This window comes from Struthio camelus, chromosome 19, assembly GCF_040807025.1.
Source record: "Struthio camelus isolate bStrCam1 chromosome 19, bStrCam1.hap1, whole genome shotgun sequence".
Classification (NCBI taxonomy): Eukaryota; Metazoa; Chordata; class Aves; order Struthioniformes; family Struthionidae; genus Struthio; species Struthio camelus.
In genome coordinates, this window is record NC_090960.1 from 14,629,461 (window position 1) to 14,644,697 (window position 15,237).

At 41.2% G+C, this 15,237-nt stretch overlaps 1 long non-coding RNA gene across 1 annotated transcript in view; it reads right to left on the reverse strand.

Moving 5' to 3' along the window:
* The window catches only part of LOC104147584 (uncharacterized), a 36,912-nt gene that overhangs the window by 8,909 nt on the left and 12,766 nt on the right, over positions 1-15,237 (reverse strand). The window contains exon 2 of the long non-coding RNA XR_694922.2: positions 6,957-7,015. This is a non-coding gene — a long non-coding RNA (uncharacterized lncRNA). The remainder of the gene's footprint in view (positions 1-6,956; positions 7,016-15,237) is intronic.

The window sequence follows — 15,237 nt, forward strand, 5'->3', positions numbered from 1 at the left end:
GGCCAGTGTCACAGAGTACTGCAAGCCTTGGTACGATGAGGCTGTTGGCAAGGTGTCCTTCAAGAACAGGCTGGCTACTGCAGTCCATGGCGTTGAGCTTTAGGTTGCAAAGATGGCCTTTTAAGAAAGCTGGCTGAAACTTAGCATCCTCCCACAGCCACCTGGCCCCATTTCATCCTTGCTGCTTGTTAGCTGTTAACAGCCAGAGGAAGAGAGCATCCTCATCCCTGTCCCAGATCAAGGCTGTGTGTGATTGGAGATTTTTCCTTTTCTCCAGTAACTTTGCAGGGATCTACACTTTTTCTGAGCCTTTTTTCACTTCATCAGACTTGAGTGGTCCAAGCACTGGACCCGTGTTATAAAGATATCTTCCCATCAGCCAGTAGGGAGACCTGTGGGATGAATAAGGGGTCTCAGGTGCTCTTTGGTGAGCTACAGTATGGAGCTGAAGGCTGGGCATTGCTGTCTTGTGCTCTTTTTTGCCTAACTAAATCAGTATGTATTCTCAGTCAGGGAAAACAAGTAGCGTACTGACAGCCGAGAAGTCAGAGCTATGGATAGTCTGCCATGATGCTAGGGGTCCTGAGACTCTTGGTTGCAGCCAGGGCTTTCCAGTCCCTGCTGCTGAAGTGGGGTGCTCACTTGGAGGTCTCAGGAAGAGTGGCTCCAAGACACTGTGTATTGGGGCTGCTAAGGAGCTGCCCAACCTTAGGACATTGAATATGCATATTCAAGTTATGTTCTGGGCTGTGCTAGCTGATGGAAGGACGCAGTCCTTGCTATTAGATGTGAACTGATAGGCAGGTCAGTTTTACTGTGTAGTTCTTAGGTTTAGAAAGGTTTAGTTCAATTCACATGGAAATCAAATTGTTTCCAGAAATCTGCATTGCTACTGGAGTATTTAGCCCCTGACTTCTGATCAGCTCTATATCAGTTGTGCACATTCCTGGGAGTATGAGGACTTGTGCTGTGGAAACCTGGGCATGAATGAATGCATCTGTCTTGTGCAAGAGCCAGCTCATTCCGTGTTTTAAGCTGTGTATTTCTAGTCTAATAAAGCAGGTTCCTTCAGCATACTAGGGAACTTACTCAGCTGTAGTGTATGAAACCTCCTTATTCTCCCAGAGTTCTTTGTATCCAGTTGGATTTTGAGTATCTCCAAAGATACTCAACACTCCACACCTTCTTTGGGCAACCTGTTCCAATGTTCAGCCACTCCCACAGTCAGTACCTTAGTTCAAAGCACCAGGCCCAAAGCCTGCACTCGTCTTGCTCAAATTGCCCAGCCTGATACACACTTCACTTCCTGGCCAGCCTTTGCTCAGCAGAAGCAGCTCTGTGATCCATGTTTACCTTCAGCTTCAAATTTTCCTGAGGTCTAGCAGGTTCCTCCTCGTAAACAGGGTACTGACAATCAATGGAGACCTGCCTGGAGCTTGCCTCACACTTTGCAGCAGCTCAGTATCTATCGTGGAGACCAGGCCCTGTGATTCAATAGAGCTAGGAGAGGCAGAGGTGGCACTTGTGTGGCCTGTCTTACATAATGGTTTTGTGGTTAGGAGACTCATCCTGCAAGATCCCCAAGGCTTAGGCTCCCTCTAATCAGAAAGGATTTAGATATTCTCTAGCCATAGGAGTGTGGCAGAGAGTAGGTCTCTACAGCAACAGAAACGAAACTCAAGAGGTTATACGGGGTGCATGATCGTCAGCCAAGTACTGTAACCTCTGTGCTACAGCTGGGCTTCCTTCTTCAGCTCTACTTCTGGCACTGACTCTTAACATCTTTGCCACACTGCATCCCCAGTTCTTTGGGGAAGGTGGGAGATCAGAGTTGAAAAACCTCAAGGTAAGAAAGATTTTGATTTCAGGTCTCCTATTTCCTGGTGGCTTGTCCTGCTGGAAGTGATCAAAGCCATCCATGTTAGAAAGTGTGGGAAGCCACAAGAATTGCTCATTTTTGGCTGTGTCTGCACTGCCCCATGCACCCTGCAGCTCCAGAGCAAGCAGGTGGTGTTAGTTGAAGCTCATCCAAAGGGTCACCCTCAGCACTTCAGAGCTGCCTGCAGCACCTTCACCTCTGTGCTGTATGGGCTTACAGCAACTGTGATGGCTTTCCTGAAAGGCCTCAGCCAGCCCTAGGCATCCTTAGGTTAAATATAACCTCATGCCAAAGTAAGAGAATCTACCTCATTTATTGAGCTGTCCCTTTCTGCCACACCATTTCTTAAGTTATTTGAGATATTTGCCCCTGCAGTGTCCTGTGGGAAAGTTTTATTTAGTTTAAAACTGGGGTATGTGTAAGGTGCTTCCTTTTCTCTGCAATGCACAGCCTGATAATTTCAGCTTGTTTTTCCTTTAGGAGAAATAATGTACAATTCTTCTGTGTTGTGGGAATGGTTCTCTGTACCATTCATGATTTTGCAGACTTCTAACATCTCTCGTTTTCACTTCATTGTTTTTCACCCCCAAATCCAAATCAATTTATGCTCTACTTATAGAAAAGCTGTTTCATACCTTTATTTCTCATTTCTGGATCAGTTCTTGTACAACTATATCCTTTCTAAGAGGTATGATCAGTAATGATGTGAGTGAACCGTGGATTGGTACATCCTATATGAGGCTCTTCCTTTTCTCCCTTTCTTTCCCAACAATTCATAATATTCCAGTGCTTCCTACCCTCTGCTGAGCACTGAACTGGCATTATCTTAGAAGCATTTACAGTGACACAGATCTTTTTTGTGAGTAGTAGTTAATATACAGTCCCTCATTCTATATGGAGCCTTTCAATGAATCCTAGTTACTCAAGTGTTTGAACCTTTTTATAAAGGTATCTAGAGACGCATATCATGAAGTTGCTTTTGAAAGCTGCATCCCTAATTCTTCATTTCTCCAGAGAAGCCCAGAATCATTCCACCAGTCAGGACCTGAGCTTGGAACCTGTATTAATTCTTCCAGAATAAAATAGGATTCCAGTAACACTATTTCCTCCTCGGGTTGGGCTAGTCAGCTAGGAGCAGATTACTGAAGCAACAATTACAGCATATACAGTTAAGAATGGTGTGAAAAGTTGTCTGGAGAAATGACAACAGGATTTTCAAATTCCTTCCTGGCTTGGTGAGGCCAAGATAGGCTGCTGCCATCTGTGTACATCTGTTTTTCTGCACGCCCACTTTCCACATCCACATGTCCACAGGCTTCTGCTGCATAACGAGAGGTTGACCCCCAATGTGAGTCCAGAAGACGGTGCTATTTGGTAGGGATAGACCCTTTGTTTAATTAGGAATGGCAACCACTAGGAGTGGAACAAACCTGTTCAACCTAGGATTTGCTGTTGATGAATCTTGTGCAGTTAACGTGTCCTAGTCCTGTGGCATTGTACAGCATGCGTCTTGGTGGCTGAAAGGAGGACAGACCAGCACCAGTTTCAGTCCTACCTCTATTTATTATAGCCACGAGGAGCAGTGGCCTGAAGTTCATAGGCAGCATATAGAAAGCAGCATATGTAGAAAGATCGCGTCCAGCACAAATTCTGGCTGCATGGATGCAGCAATTTCAGGACAGTAAATTTACATCCTGTAAACTTGCCAGCATCGTAGAGTTTCCAGCTGGCAGCAGTGTCTGCTATAATCACCATATCTTGTTCTGCATAGTTAAACCAAAAGAAAAATCTGAATTAGAGAAGCCTTATAACTTCTCTGTGTCTGCCCTACCTGCGTATACACAGAAGGGCATCTAGTGTTACTGAACCAACATTAACCCTTTTCCTTCTGAATTACAGATGGTTACTGTCAGACCTGATGATGTGTATGTCATGAATCCCCCTACATTTGGCAGACTTGAGGATATGGCTATGCTAACCTGCCCACATGAACTTGCTGTCCTGTATAACCTCAAGGACGACTACAGCTTCTGGATGATCTGTGTAAGTACCCATTCATTGTGAAGGAGAAAATCCAAGTGCCAGGGAGATGGACTTTAATGACTCTCCTCTTCTGTTTCTTTTCTGTAGACCTACTCAGGTCTCTTCTGTGTCACTGTCAACCCCTACAAGTGGCTGCTGGAATACAACCCAGAGGTGATGTTGGCCTACTGAGGCAAAAAGTGCCCGGTGGCCGCTCCACCTGTCTTCTCCATCTCTGACAACACCTTTCAGCCCATGTCAAACGATGAGCTTCAGCAAAGAACTGTGTTAAAACATTGCTTCTGCTAAAGGGTCTTCCTATCCACCACAGGCTCACTTGCCTTCTTTGCCACCTTTTACTGTGTGCTACCCCGCTTTTTTATTCTGTGTTATGTTGCAAATTAGCTGCTTTGGCTCCTGACTCTTGAACTGTGAAATTACAGATGCCAATTTTGTCTCTGGATGACACAAAACCAGCTCCAGACTGTTTTCCCTGTGTCTTGAAATAAGCTTTATTTTTTGAAATGTGTTGTTGTACTCCACATCATATGCATTTCTGGTATAGGCACTAAGCTAAGCGCAGTAACAGGAAACAGCGCAAAATGTAGCTGTACTTGGATAGGATGCGCTATCTGGGAAGTCCCTATTCTACAGACCAGCACATAGCTTCAGGCAACAGCGGGTATATTCAGAACATAGCTGGAAGAAACCTTTTTGCCAAAATAGATGGTTTCAGTTGAATTAAGCCCTGTCTCATATTAAATAGTAATAAAGGTATGAATAGTAAAGACAAAAGAAAAGAGGAGAGTGCAAATGGAAAAAGATGGAAGGGAGGCAAAAATGGGCTATGGGTAGCAAAAGAGAGGAAGAAGGAGAGACCATGCATCTTTTTAGTTCTGCTTGCAGGGTCTGTGGTTCTCTCCCTTTGATGGACACTAGTTCACTGGTCACCTGAGAAGGAATACGCTTTCCTACAGCTTCTCTGACCACAGGTATTTTTCCCTTTGACATATCATGAAAATGAGTATTCTAATCACGTAAGTAGATCTGTTGCTTTGAATTCTATCTCCAACAAAAAGCTGACAGGTAATTCTTCGTGCTGTGCTTTCTTTCCATACTGGAGAATACAGCGCAGGGAAGACTGAACACAAAACCTGTTATCCAATACTTTGCAACAATTGCAGCAAGTGGAGACCTGGCCAAGAAGAAGGAATCCTGGATAAAAGTATGAGGAGAGAAGGCTTGACAGAGGAACAGTTCAGGACTTTATCAACTTGTGGCTGTGGACAGCATTGGCAACGTACATTGGCCTCAAAATATGAAGCCTTTTTTATTAGATTCAGCCACTCTCAAAAGAGCCACTGTCAGATACAAGCTACTGGGGCTGCCATTGTCACTGCTGTTGCCCGGGTGTAGCTTCCCCTGGATTGAAAATAGGTCTGGAAAACTGGAGTCTGGGAATAATCAGAACCTCCAGTTTCTTAATACAGACCAGACTGTGCCTATGGCTGGAAGATGAGAGTTCTGACCACAGGAGAAACTCTGAACATGAGCAAAATGAAATACTTATTATTTACACAGAGTGCTGATTCTTGGTGCTATAGCTGAGAAGCTAGCACAGTAACAGGCTGTTTATCTGAAAGAAAAAAAAGCACTTTGTGGCATACACAATCAGGTGAGTTGTAATATAGTAAATCTTTCCCACCACGTGTCCTGTGATGTTTTCGATGATTATTCAAATATTCTCACAGGGTACACTTGAAGATCAAATCATCAGTGCTAATCCACCACCGGAAGCCTTTGGGAATGACAAGACTATGAGAAATGACAACAGCTCACAGTTTGTAAGCAGCTGTGCTCCACTGGGTTTCTCTCTGCCCTCCTGTGTTTCTAATCCTCTTTACCTGCTTGTTAGTTGCAAAGGGGAACCACTGGACTGGAATAAATATTCTTATTAATTTCTTAGTTGTTTGTTAAATACTGATGTGTTTACAGCTGTTTCACATTCACATATGTGGGCTACAGAGTCTCTTCCTGTAGACTCCTTGTCTTCAGGGTTTGTTTCATGATCGTGCTGTTATTCTTACTTCTTGAACTACAACAAACTGTTCCTTTTTACCTACCTTGGAATATCTAAGGTAATTCAAACTGATTTGGATAGGCTGTCACTCAGACTCAAAATAAGAAAAACGCTCTGTAATGTTACCCCAGGGATGTCACACTGACCTCTCCTTTTTGTCTACTTGACAAGGTAAATTCATTTAAATTCATTTTGGTATCGCTGAAGAACTGGCCTATGGCAACACTGAGGCCTGTCAGTATATGAGAGGGGCTTAGGGGTTTATAATAAATGAAAGAGAGCTTGAAAAATTAGTATGTTCACATGTATTACAGACTTACTGGAAAAGTCAAGAGTCACTTTCCAGCTCAAAGCTGAGAGAGGTTAACACATTTTCTACCAGATCCTCTCCAATAAGAAGCCTGAACTGCTTGGTAAGGACAGTCACTAGGGGCCGTGACAGTATTTCTGCATGGTGGAGGGGAGTTCTATTATGGTGATGAACTGCCTAAGAGTACTCTGACCCAGATGTGTGAACCATCTCCCTGCAGGTGCACCAGGCACACCATTTCCAAGTCAGTCTATGAGAAGCTCTTCTTGTGGATGGTGATGTGCAATAAGCAACAACTGGATACAAAGCTGTCAAGACAGCACTTCACTGGGGTCTAAGACATTGCTGGATTTGAGATTGTTGAGGTCTGGTTTTGCATAGCGCTCTCAGACTTTTCACTGTCTTTCAAAGATTTTTTTTCCCTTCATTTGACTTTTCTGATCTTCATCCCTCCCCACCTTGATACAGCCCTCAAGAGCAAGATCCATCACTCACTCTTTTAAGACAAAGAAATGACCGAGGCATAGCCAGGAACCTACTGTCTTCCTCCCTAGAGAATCTGTATTTAATTTTAGGATCACCCAGATACATCTCCGCTGCAGGCTACATCAGTCATGTGGTGCACAGTCCAAGTCTTCTGCAAGCCTGGACTACCCATGACATACCTTTTGTCCTATTTTCAAAACCCTTCATGGACAGCCTGGCTGATCTTGCCTTGACGTTTCTGCAAAATAAATTGACTGGAGTCAGTTTAACAATATTAAGACATCTACACAAATATTAGTTCAACAGCTTTGAGCAGCTCTGCATCAACTTAACGAACGAGAAACTGCAACAGTTCTTCAACTACCACATGTTTGTGCTGGAGCAGCAGGTGTACAAGAAGGAGGGAACTGAATGGATGTTCACTGACTTTGGGATGGACCTGTCTGCCAGCACTGGGCTCAAAGAAGAGGTGAATTTCTCACACAGCTCATGGAATCACAGAAATCAGAGTCAGAAAGGCTTTTTCAGAGTGTGTGCACTGAGTGCACCAATATAATTTCCTTGGGAAGCTGCCAGGTCTCTTTACGTCCTTCCTTCCTTTAGACATGCCCTTTGTGAGTACTTATTTGCTGACTTTCAGAAATTTATTCTGCCTTCTATGACGATATTGCTTTCATTTTGTTTTTCTTTCTTGCTTGCTTCCACATGATTCTGAGCTCTGTCATTTCATTGTCATGTTCACCCCAGTTGTATTCCACCTTTGCATATTGGTTCCTTCTCGGTATTTCATCTTGTGTGCTACCCCCCATGCTGCTTTTTACTGCTCTTATAGCAGACTTAGAGGAACAGTGAGCGATGAGTGTGCATGTGTGTTCCTTGGTTTAGTCTACTACAAGTCGGACATTCCAAAATGAAGTGCTATTGAAGTGATTTAAACTAATCAATCAGATTTTACACACCAGCTGATCAGGGAGTGCTTATATATCCTTTCTAGCAGCTGACCCATAGCGCTATATCTGTCATAAAAACTCTTTCCATGTGGATTTGTGTGAATGGGCTCTATATGTACATCTGTGTGTGGATGAAGAAATAGTTGCAAAAAATGGGTGGGCCAAAAAGGGGAAAATATGTACTGAAAGGCAGCATATGAAAGTCTCCCAAAAACTGAGAAGCTCTGGAGGCTGGTGATCTGAATGAATCCACAAGAACTGATGTAATCAGTACATGATGAATGCTAAATCTGTCCAAGGCCACCAGTGCATACTAGCATCAACAATGGGTTATGTAACTGTGACAACATACAAGAGGGTGGTGGCTGCTATACAATTGCAGAGTGATACATACCACCTGACAAATCAGGGAGCCCCTAAGGACTTTCTGAATATCCACCTAGAAGCTACTGGCCTGTCAGTACGATTCTATGCTTCTGAGCCAACAGCTAGGGTTGCCTCCCGGCTGTTGCTTTGGCTGGTAACTATGAATGAGCGTGTGTGAACAAGCTGTGAGGAAATAAGTGAATAGTGTCAGTAGTTATCTGCTATTACTAATAACAACTTGAGTTTATTAATCATAACAATTACTAAGAAATGTTCAAATAAATATTAATTGTGATCTGTGACTTTCCCATCGCAATCCCTTATCAGGGAAAGGGAATTTACAACATATTTTGATGGAAAAAGTCATGTGGGAACGCCTAGATCATAATCATTTTTTTTTCCTTCTGAGTGATCTTTTTGAATGCTCTAATCATACCTGCAAGATAATTCTATAAATCTGACCAGTTTATTATAATATCATTGTGAACGGTGCTTAACTAGAACCTTAAATGAAATTGAGAGCTTGAGAAAAGTCTTAAAAACACTCAGGAAAAGTCTAAGAAAAAGGAGACTAAAGAGCTATAAGAAGCCCCAAGAATGCTAGAGATTACAGCATGAAGCTGCAGGCACCTCTCCAAGAAGGGACGGAGGTACCTCTTCACCCCATAGCCTAGTGGGTGATACAGAATAAATATTCTCCTGTTATTGTAGAGCATATGAAGTGAAACTTTAGAATATACCTCCTGTGTCACTGGAACAATAATGGGAAGCTGCTAAAGCATTATGTGTCAGTTGCATTGATGTAACAGCATGAAATCAGTTGTTTCAGTAAGGTATGTTTTAAAAGAAACTATTAAGCAAGTCCAAACAAGTTTGCCTTTAGGAAAGGAGTATCATCTAGCAACTCAAAAATGTCATAAGGGTATGCAATTGGAATTAGAGAATCAGGTGAACTTAGAAGAACAGGAAGAAAAACAGCCGAAGTAAGTTGAAGGACTAACATGTATTGTGCAGTGATTCACCCTAGAGCAAGGGAGAGCGATTCCCTCATAGTAAACGTGAAACTAAAATTAGGCACTTGCAGAAAACAGATTGGGGTGCAAAAATGCAAAATAGCTGCTGTATCAGCAGGAAGTGATGGAGAATTAAGAATAGGAGCTGTCAGAAGAAAATCTTTGAGATGATATATATGAATGGGAAAAAGAAGAGAATTTAGGAATAGTAGCATGTACAACAGCTGCTAGGACTACCATAACAGGGCAGAGAGGTGCTGCAGATCAAACTGCTGTTGTTGCGTTAAAAGAAATGACCCAGGAAATGTAAGACAGACAGCTGCAGATCTTGGGCTACTGAAAGAAAGCACCATTGTGGATTGGAATGTGGTACTTTTAGAAAATGCTTCAAACTTTTAATTAAATGGGTATGAAATAGGTAATTTGATTAGAGCTTGTGCTATACCAGCTGTTAGCCAGGTGCTGTGATTGGCAGCATTGATATTAATCCATCAGCTTAAGGGAAAAGATGGAGAACGTTTTATGAACAAATGAGGAGTTGCTCAAATACTGGCAGGACATAATATCATGTCAGTATCGGTCAACTACTCCTCATGGGACACAGGTATGTCTGACTCCCTTGGCAGTAGCAATGGTGAATCAAGTTCATTGCAGCACTGGCTGTCCAAATGCACCCCCAACTATTCTCAATGAATACCTGTGTGGCAAAATGCAGAGGAACCTATCTAGAATTAACTGGGTGGATAATGCAGAATACTACTAAGTATTAAGGCCTGGCTTTAGGAGAAAAGGAAGAAAATGGAGAAAGGGGAAAGTTTCTTGGGTGGGACAAGCAGGACCAGTGGCTTATAGTAACTGAGGAGATGGACAATGGAGGAGGAAAGGAAGTTGCCAAAGCAGAGGAATGGGGAGAGAGGTGCAGTAAACAATAATAATAGGGGTAGGAAATCAGAAGAAATGGACTAAATCCCTACAAGGCTGTGGAGAATATTAAAAGATTTATGAGAAGATATGGCAAAATGGAATGGGAGGAAAACACAGAACAAGCTAGAAAGAGTGATACAACTTGAAGAGAAACAGCTAGAAATAGTGATAAATTGTTGATTTCAGTAATATTCTTTTAAGCAAGTGTGTAAGTATAGAAAAAATGTAGAAGGGGTATCAAACAAGAAAGGAATGAGAAAGGAAGGTTTGGAACAGTGGGGAAACTAAGTGCTATGCACTTAAGTAATTAAAAAGTGAGAGAATTCTGGTTAAGCAAGCGTATGTGGAGTTCTGAGTGAATAGTAAACATTATGATTGAACCAGAATAGAAGTAACATTGAAAGGAGATGGTATAGATAAGTACTGGGGGGGCTTGCACCTGTCTAATAATTTTACCACTAAACCCTGCACTTCTCTAAGAGTAAAGAAGAAATGGCAAACAATATACATAATGAATGAGAATGATGAAAGTCTATACATAATGTAAAAACTGATAATATAAACAACTTTCTCTGTGGAATTCCACCTGTCTGCTACTGATTATTATTTATGTATGTATCTATGTATTATTTATGTACGAATGCTTACAGGATTCTTAATCTAAAGAATACTGGGAATTTGTCTTCTCTTTTCTCAGGTGAATTAAGCTGTCAACTTGAAGAAAAAGAAAGTATAACATCACAGCTGTCCAGAAGCAAACAGGCAATTGTGCAGCAAGTAGAAGAACTTAAAAGGTAGCTGGAGGAAGAGACCAAGGTAATGCCAACTACTCAGCACATGCTAAGCTTTCAAAAAATATCGGAGCCTCAGGTCATTTGAAAAACACTCTTACTTGAACACTTGGAAGTTTGTAAGCATTGCTGCCTACAGAGTAACACATAAAATTACTGCTGGGAAGGATATATGTACTGAGAACAGTGCTTAAGAAATGTTATGAAGACTCAGGAGGTCTCTGACACACTAGAAGTCATTTCACTTTTGGCTTTTTTTTGTTCCTATGTTTTTTAATCTTAAAGCCATGGTCTATGTGACCTCTTTTGGTCTCATAACTGCAGGGAAGAAAAGAAACAGCATGTGTCAAGGTGCGAGCATCGCTCTTGGTCTTTTCTAGTGGTATAGCGAGCTGCCTAAGCACTTTAAAACCTTTGGTCCTTTGTTTTCTGCCCAAGTTGCCTTTACCATGCTTTCAGTATGCCAGGTCATGTGAGTCACCTCCTGGTCAGAACTAACATGGTCACTCACAAATGCAGGATGTTATGTGGAATTTTTAGGCCAAGAGCATCCTGGCCCACGCCTCGCAGTCTGCTCACCATGACTGTGACTTGCTCCGGGAACAATATGAAGAGGAGCAGGAAGCCAAAGGTGAGCTGCACCATGCCCTATCCAAGGTCAACAGTGAAGTGGCCCAGTGGAGAACCAAATATGAGACGGACGCCATTCAGCGCATGGAGGAACTGGAGGAGGCCAAGTATGTAGGAGCTGGGAGTGGGAAAGGGTTGGAACTGTCCTGGTGTTATTGCACAGAGTATACTTTTAGTAGCCTAACCTGAATTGTTTCATGAGGGCTTGTATGTGCATTTAAATCAGAAAACAACCACTTCCATTGTTGTACCCACTGAATCATGTACCTAATACACTAATTTTTGGAATCACATACTTGTTTTATTTATAGTGCTTAAGGGAAAAAAAACACTTTCTTATCATCCCCAAGGGAGCAGGGAAGCATGCTGAGGCTGTGAATTCTAAGTGTGCCTCCTTGGAGAAGACAAAGTTGAGTTGCATGGAAAAGTGGACGATCTGACAGTGGATGTAGAGAGAGCAAACACACTGCCAGCTGCCCTTAACAAGAAGCAGAGAAACTTTCATAAGGTGATGTATGAGCACAGTATCTGTTAAAGTCTGGCCTTTCCAAAGGGCCAAACTAATATTCCCCACTTAATACCAAATCAGGTTAGTCTAACAAGTATAAGCTCTACTGTAGCATGGCAATGGCAATTAGTCCTGCTTTCAGAAATTGTCATATTTATTTAGCAAAGAAAATAACCACAGATAAAACATTTTAAATACCATCAGGGAGTCAAACATGATGTCTTTCAGATCCTAGCAGAATGGAAAGCAATGTAAGAGGAAAGTCAGTTGGAGCTGGAAGCTTCCTCTAAGGAATCAAGTTCACCGAACACAGAGCTTTTCAAAGCGAAAAATGCCTTTGAAGAAACTTTAGATCAGCTTGAAGCAATCAAATGAGAAAACAGGACTCTAAAGCGTAAGTATTTGGCTCTAGTTTCCCATTAGCTGTTCACACTCGTACCACAATAAGGCATTCTCTACAAGCATTCACTACCAAGAGTTTCTCCCTTTTTGTCTGCATGAGGTTCCCTAAGTTACAGAACTCTGTCATTAGTATTCTCTCTATTTTAACAGAGAATTTAAATGACTTCCCAAAAGCCATGGAGCAAGTTAGTGAAGTGACTAAGACAACAAAGCAAATTGGCTCTCAGTTGTCTCCTGCAGAACCATGAATTAAAAGACATTTAGCTGCCATTCCCAGACAAAGTGCAGTGCCATCAAGATGCTGTACAGCTTTTGAAAGTGCAATTTTACAAATGCACTGTTAACAGATAATGAAAAGAATTGTAGTATTACCCTAGTGGCCTGTCCAGAGACAAGCAGAGGCAAGTATCTTCCAGCCTTTCAGTTAGAAGTTCTACGAAACTACGCTAATGCACCTGTGTCTATGTCACCCTGCATGAGTTGGTTGTATGTTTTTATCTATACAAACATATATATATTTATACATGCATATGCCATATAGATCTCCCTCTATGTGTGTATATGGATAAAAGAGATGTTGATCACAGTCAACACAGTCAAAAGATAGAGTTCATCTCTGGCTACCACAAAGTGACATTGTTCTTATCTCACAGAGGAAATAGCTGATCTGACTGAACAAATGTCACTGAAAATGGCAAAACCATTTGAGACCTAGAGAAAGCCAAGAAACAAGCGGAAGTAGAAAAATCTGAGTTTCAGTTAGCTCTGAAAGAGGCAGAGGTGAGCTAGTTTCAATGCTACTCAGAGGCGAGGAGCAATCTGAACAGCTTTTTCCTCTCACATGGGCAGTGGCTGTGTGCAGGGGTGATTACCGTGGATTTTAAAATGAGTTGGTGTATGAAGTCACCTAGTGACATCCCATTGACTATCTTCTGTGAAACATTTCTTTTGTATTTGTTTTTTCTTCTTTTCTTTTAAAGGCAGCTCTTGAGCATGAAGAGGTCAAAATTCTTGGAATCAGCCTGGAACTGGCTCAGATTAAATCAGAAATTGAAAGAAAGATTGCTGAGAAAGACAAGGAGACTGACCAGTTAAAGAGGAACCATCAAAGGGCTATAGAGATAATGCAGGGTATTTTGGATGCTGAGATCAGGAGCAAAAGTGAATCCTTGAGGCTGAAGAGGAAGATGGAAGGAGATATCAATGAAATGGAGATTTGGCTGAGCCATGCCAACAGCATGGCTGCAGAGGCATAGAAAGATCTACACAACATTCAAGGAGTTCTCAAAGTCTTATTTTACCTTTCCAATTGATATATTCTTAAGTAGTATTAGGACAAAATTAGGTCTTTATATTCAGCACATACATCTGCACATGGATGATGCTCTCAGGACAAAAAAAGGAAGACCTGAAGTAGCAGGTGGCCATGGTGGAGCACAGAGCAAACCTGTTGTAGGCTGAAGCTGAGGAGCTACAGGCAGCTCTGGAACAGATGAAGCAGTCAAAGAAAGTGACTGAGCAATAACTGATGGATGCAACTGAACCTGTGCGGCTCCTCCATACCGAGGTATTTTGCTTTGCTACATTAGACATTAAAGCAAATATTCTTGTCAATTAGTGGACAACGACTCAGTCTGTGGGCCTTGCTGAAGATGCTCGATGTCAGTCAGACAGAAGCAAGAGGCAACTTGTCCTTCTGATAGATGAGTTATTAGGGCTGTTGTCATAATAATGAACTAAAAACAAAGTTAGTCAGCCTAAAACAAAAAGAACTTTCTCCAGTGCTGCATGAAAATGTAAAACAGCAAAAACCCTACAGTATTGAAGCCAGTGAAATTTTTAATGCATTTTAAATATTTATATTTTTCAGGATTCTATTTAAGTACTTTTCAAATGAGAATTGTGAATTTCCATTCAAAATTATTGCTATAAATCATTACTCTGTTCAAGGCCAGTGAAGCTCAGGCAAGCAATGGAGCTGGTGCATCATGGAACCTGTACAGGATCAAAATAAAATCTTAACATTTAAAAAAATTAATTTGAGTTTTTAAAAAAAGGAAAGTTTCTCCATTTTCCTATTAAAATGAGAAAAAAAACCCAGGTCATTTGAGATATTCTGTTTGAGTAAAACAGAAATAGAACATGAAAATGTAATATATTTATGTTTTACACATACATTTAAATATATATGTATGTATATGTTTAAAATGAAGGTATACATTTGCTATACTTAACATATATGCACACATATATATTTAATATATTAGATGTTTAAAATTTCAAATGTAATGATTTTGTTTTCATGGTTTTCAAATGGAAGATTTAGACCTTTTCAGGTAATTTGCTGCCAAAGCAATTTGTTGAATTTAACATAATTTGTAATAATGACATCCAATATTTCACCAAAATGTTTCCTTTGATTGTATACAATTAAATATTTGAGAGCAAAACATATGCTATGGTCTTAATACCATATAGATTGTTTTAAACTATTTTCTTTCTAAACTATTTTTTATTTTAAACTACGTCACTCGTCTTACAACAGTCGAGGCTATTATGGCAATAACACGGCATGCACTAAGGCATAGCTCAGAGACTCCATTACAGTCCATGCATAATATGCAGAGAAGGTCTTCCATTGTGCCATGCTCTGCTCCCACAGTTGAGCTGTGGCTTTTGCTTTACCCCATGGCATTTAGGTTTCCACGAAGGTTACAATAAATATCATACAGTGGGACAGAACATTTATCACCCTTTCTGCCTTTCTAAGCTCTGTGTGTACAGCAAGATAGATAGTTCCCTATCCTTTTTCCTGACGTTTCCTGTCATGTTTCATTGCAATGAATTAAGCAGGAAATGTGATGGTAGGAGTGTTT